This window comes from Sciurus vulgaris (genome assembly GCF_902686455.1).
Source record: "Sciurus vulgaris genome assembly, chromosome: 8".
NCBI classification, from domain to species: domain Eukaryota; kingdom Metazoa; phylum Chordata; class Mammalia; order Rodentia; family Sciuridae; genus Sciurus; species Sciurus vulgaris.
In genome coordinates, this window is record NC_136468.1 from 72,743,952 (window position 1) to 72,749,951 (window position 6,000).

A 6,000-nucleotide genomic window follows, 5' to 3' on the forward strand; every position below is an offset into this window, starting at 1 on the left:
GTACTATGTAAGAGTCTCTGCATACCATCACCTCAAATCTGGACCAGTGAGTATCATGGCAATATGCATGTAGTCTTTGAACACAATTTTAATGGAGAATTGGTCAGGTAACATGAATCAGAGGTAAGCATCTTCTCCTTACAACCTTAATACATACATACATACATACATATGTATGTATATATATCAATCACTCAATCTTTCCCATGAAGATATATATCCTATTAATAAATTTTGCTTCTTTGGAGAACCTGGCCTAAAGCAGGACATACCTTTGCATGCAGGAAGTTACTAACTACTCTCTTAACTCAGCCCAGTCTCTGATTTTCCCTTCTGATCTGGTACAGTATATTCTCCTTTGTGTAACCAGACTGGAATCTAAACATCTTCAAGGCTTCAATCCCTGTGCCACTTAACCCCTGCCTCTCTTTCAATCATCTCTTCTCACCCCTGCTGCCGCCCTGCCACACACACACCTCATTCAATTCCGGTCACAGTGACCTTGCTGCTTATCGAACATGTCAAGTTCATTCCACTTGAGTCTTCACAATTGTTCATTCCTCATCCTGAAGTGCATTTCCCTTTGTCTTTCTTATTAAAGCTCACATCTTGAGAGAGACCTTCCTCTCACCATTGTATTCTTCCTTTCCCTGCAGTCCCTGCAGCGTTTTCCCTCAAAGCACTTAGCATGCCAGACTTGAGTTTCATTCTCGCTCTGCACTAGAATATGAGCAGCGAGGCATGGTCTGGCTCATAACTGCATCACAAGCATCAGGAGCAATTCTTGGGTCATGATAAGTACATATCAAATATTTGTGTCATAACTTGATAGAGCAGATAATTTTTATCAGATTCCTTTTCCCCATTTTATATTCAAAGGTTAACATTTTATCTTTCCTGTCTTGCACTACAAAATGACAACTCAGAACTGCAGGCTTAAGGGGGAGTTAGTGAAGGGGAGGGAAAATATGAAGTTCTGTTTTTGATCTCCCTAATTCAGGTTGACGATGAGAACTCCAGCTGACCCGCTATGTCTAGAACTGTGTAGAAAAGGATTGAAGGGGAAATTTCTAGGCTAAGAGCGAAGATTATTTGTGCATAATGATCTATTTGAAGAAAGAAGTTAGCCTCCTTTTCACTGGGAGGTTTAGCTACCATCTCGCTGACTTTGAAAGACTTAACTTTTTCATCCCTTCAGGGCACCTCTATGAGGCAGGGTCTAAGGAACGAAAGTCACAGATGCAGTTGGTTTCAGGACACAATGGCAGGATCCTCTGCAGATGTGGGTTCTAGAGCCACAGATTATGACGATTTCTCATTCTCTTTTCCATTTGCCCCCTGACGATCAAGGATAAGGAAATCTCATTCTCTTTTGAAACAGTGCCTTGTCTTTAAAGGTATCTGAAGTCCTTAAGTGCTGCCTCTCCCTGATTTATTCTCCAGGAGCATTTTTATTTTTAGCTTTGCTTCTTGTAACTAAAAAGTTTAGTTCATTCCCCAAGGACATGTAACAGCCTTTTCCCTGGGAATGAAACCTAGAAACATTTGTCCTGAGTGATATGCCTCCTGTTTGGGGTTTGCACACAGATTCTACCGGACATATCCAGGGCATTGTTTGACATTCAAAGGTAACATGTAAAATTGAGTATATGGTACCTTTGTCACACATTAAAGTGATGTGAGCCGTGCTCGAGCTAAGAGACACGAGATTTTTGATTTCTCCCATAGCAAGAAATTATATCCTGTAACATGTGCTTGGTAATTACAAATCTTTGTGTGGGCACCAGTGCCATATGCATAATACACCCCGGTGGCACCATTTCAAGGTTGCAAAGTCACATTTTGTAGACGAATCCTTTATAATCACCACTGCTACTGCAGCATTGTCTGTCACGCTTTGCTCTGCCTGAGTGTTTCTATAACAGATCTTAAAGTTGCTAAGTGATTTCTTTAAAATGCAAGTTAATCTTAGTGTATTTGAGATATTTGTTAAGGACTATTAAAAAATGTCACCATGTACTTTGGAAAAGGACTAGGATAAGAGACAAAAAAGAATTCTAACCAAACTTTTTCATGGTTATCTTCCAACAGCAGAACAATCTTGTGAAAGTTGGAAAGACACAAGAGTACTTTTATACTTCTCTATCTTTGTGAATTACGAGGAATCTGATGAAGTGACAGGGCTTAGATATTTTAAATTTTTTTAGTCCTATTTGCTCACATTATAAGATTCAGGAGGATTCCTTCATACATTCATATTTTCTTTATTTTTTTAAATTTTATCTTCACTAATACCTTGTCAAGTGTGTACTACACTGAAAATAGAATAACCAAGTGGTTAAGAGGATAGGTTCACAGAGTGAAATTGACAGGTTGAGGTTAAAAGCCTGGTCCACTATTCCTTAGCTATCTACCCCTCAGTGTCACTTAACTTTTCTGCATTTTAGTTTTCTCATCTGTTAATTGGGGACAATAACAAAAACTCCTCATTGAGTTGTTGGGATTAAATAAATTAATATAAGTACCTGACACATAATAATTGTTTAAAATCAGCTGCTGTTTCTATAATCATTTTACAGGTGACATAATTATTTGAGTGATGTCTTCTAATTTGTCCAGAGTGGCATTACCAGCAAGTGGTTGACCTGAGGTTTGAATCCTGGCATCTTTGACTTTATAGGACAAGCTCTTAGGCACCATACCTCAGAAGAGAAGAAAGACCAGTTCATTCACACAGGATGATTGGATCATCTCTAATTTTGACTGATGAGATCCATTTTGTTAATTATATGTAATTTTAAACAAAAGTAAGTATTTTGATTGTGCAGATTTTAATAGGTTAGGAGTCTACATTTACCCTAAAATAATCCTAAGTACTGCTGAGACAGAAACCGAGTAGCTGTTCACTAAATTTTTCTTGCTCCTAGGCACACAGCAAGACTACGGTGCACTTGCTCCCTCTCTTCCTCTCTCTCTCCCTGGTACTGGAGATTGGACCCAGCTCTTCCACTGAGCTGCGTCTCTAGTTCTTTCTTATTTTGAGACAGGGTCTCACAATGTTGCAGAGGTTGGTTTTGTGATCTCCTGCCTCAGCCTTCTCAGTAGTTGGGTTTATTGGCAAGCACCATGGCACCAGATTCTCTTTAAACTTGGGCATTATACAAAAAGTGGGATTCATTGTGATATATTCACACATGCACATAATACGATTTGGTAGATTTCATTGCCTAGTACTTGCCTTTTCCCTCCTCTCTTCCTCCCTCCGACAGATCCCCATCCTCTCCCTTCTATTTTCATGAAATCCCTTCTATCCCTATTTTTCTCTATCTTCCACATATGAGAGAAAAAATGTGACCCTGACTTTCTGAGTCTGGCTTATTTCACTTACCTGATGCACTTAACCTGCTGTTCTCCACTACCATTAATTTATCAGCAAATGACATAATTTTGTTCTTCATGGCTGCGTAAAATTCTGTTGTGTATACATACCACATTTTCTTTACCCATCTGTTAATAGACATCTAGGCTGGTTCCATAACTTGGCTATTGTGGATTGTGCTGGTATAAACATGGTTATTTTTGTGTCCCTACAGTATGCTGACTTTAATTTTTTTTGAGTAAATACCAAGGAGTGGTATAACTGGGTCCTAAGGTAGTTCCATTCCTACCTTGTCCTTTGAGGAATCTCCATAATGAGTTCCGTAGTGGTTATACTAATTTACAGTCTGATCAACAGTGCATTAAGGTTCCTTTCCCCATCCTCACTATCATTTATTTATATTTTATTTATTTATTTATTTATTTATTTATTTATTGGTACTGAGGATTGAACCTAAGGTGCTCTACCACTGAGACAAATCCCTAGCCCTTTTAAATTTTTTTATTTTGAGACAGAGTCTCACTAAATTGCTTAGGAACTTGCTAAGTTGCCAAGACTGGCCTTGAGCTTGTGATCCTCCTGATGCAGCCTCCCAAGGCATAGTATTCGTGTTCTTGATGACTACCATTCTAACTGGAGTGAGATGAAAACTCAGTGTAGTTTTGATTTATATTTCCCTAAATGCTAAGGATGTTTAACATTTTTTTCTTTTATTTGTTGGTCATTTAAAAAATCTTTTGATAAATGTCCCAATAAATCATTTCTTGATTGGAATATTTGGTATTTTGTTTTGGTTTGGTTTGGTTTTGGATGTTAAGTTTTTTGAGTTCTTCATATATTCTGGAATCTTAATCACCTGTTGAAGGAATAGGTGGCAAAGAGTTTCTCCCATTCTATATGCTCTCTTCACACTCCTTTGCTATGCAGAAGCCTTTTAATTTGATGCCATCCCTCTCTTGCTCTCAGATGTGACAGGTAACTGAGTTCTGGCCAATGAAATGTGGAGTGTTGAGCATCATTTCCAGGTAGAGCACATAAAACATTTTTATATGCAGTATTCTTTGGGTTAGTCTCACCATCTACTTGTTGGAAAGGAGAAGGTAATCAGGGCAATATAAATCAGTAATGAGAATCCATAAGAAGGAAGGAGTTTGCGTCTTTTAATCACCGTCAAGAAAAGGTTACCACCATCCAGGAACTCCCATTTTGGAATCAAGTTGAAAGAGAAAGAAACTTCTACTATGTTTGAAAATTAGTATTTGGGGATTTATCTGTTAGAGTAAATGGCATAACTTTATTGATACAATTATTCAGCACCAGCCTTATTGGCCAAATTAGTAGGTTGTTGACAACAGCCTGGGAAGCATGAGATATGAGTGTTAACTTCTTTTACCTCTGTATTCAACAGCATGTAACACAATTCCTTTGGACCCTAAATGGAATTCATATTTTACTTTGGCCAGTCTATATTTTATAAATATCTGAACTATATCTTTAAAAGGTTATAGAATTTGAGAGTCAGGAAATAGTTGAAAGTCACCTAATTCATCTTGAGCTTGCATCCTAGCTACTCTAGTCCTATGCAGACTAAGTATCGACGGCAACATGAAATTTACTTCTAGACAATTCTGTTGTCCATGAATTCATGTTAGGAACATATGGTAGAGAATAGACACTGAGGACTAATGATCCCTGACCAGATGCAAACCAAATGTGTTTTGGTCCATGCACCACTTTAGAGTTAAACTTTCATTGATAGAGTTCCTCTTCAATGTTCCACAGGTCCCATCACTCTCTATCATCACTTCCTGTTCCTCCATAAACTCATGTTATATTTCTGATCACTGAAGCATTTTAGTTTGTGCTGGTTGGTTTACCTTGAAATAAAACAATTTGTATTCAATCCATAACTCTATACCTTTCTGGCTTTTTGACCATAGGCAAGTTCCTTAACTCTTTGAATTTCTCATCTGTAAAATGGTTTCAAAATTAAACCCTCCTATAGACAGAAGATATGAGAACATGCTGTAGAGACTTATGATATCAGAATTATTGCTGGAGTGATAATGTTTTTATTGCATCGTCTATGTGAACATCTTTGACTTATTGGTAGAAAATGGTCATGTCAGTTCTGTGGTTTCTTTTCTTTAGTTCAACATTTTCTATCTCTTTCAATTACTTTTGCAATGGCATTATTCAGTTGCTTTATGGTTCTAAGCCAGACCAGCAGCATAGATGTGAGAAGTAGGCTGGGTGGGGGCTATGGTAGACAAAAAATTCCATGCTTAGTACAAAGAGTGAAGCCATCATTCAACTGATTGCTTCCAGGTGGCAATATTCAGTTGGCCAGGTTTTTTAATTTTTCAAATGAAGGGTTTAATCTGAATTATATATATAAAATCTCTCAATTTTTAAATGTGGAAAATTAATTCTTTTTAACATTGACCTGGAGGCCTCTAGTTTATCAAATCCTCCCTTAAATTTTCAGAAGTTAATACATGATCTTTAGAGCCTATGTGCAGAAATCAATCCAAAACCAGGTAGTCCAAAGTTGAAAAATGACCAAAGTTTTTTTCAAGATAAATTCTAGTGATTAAAACGAATAATATATTTGACTTGAG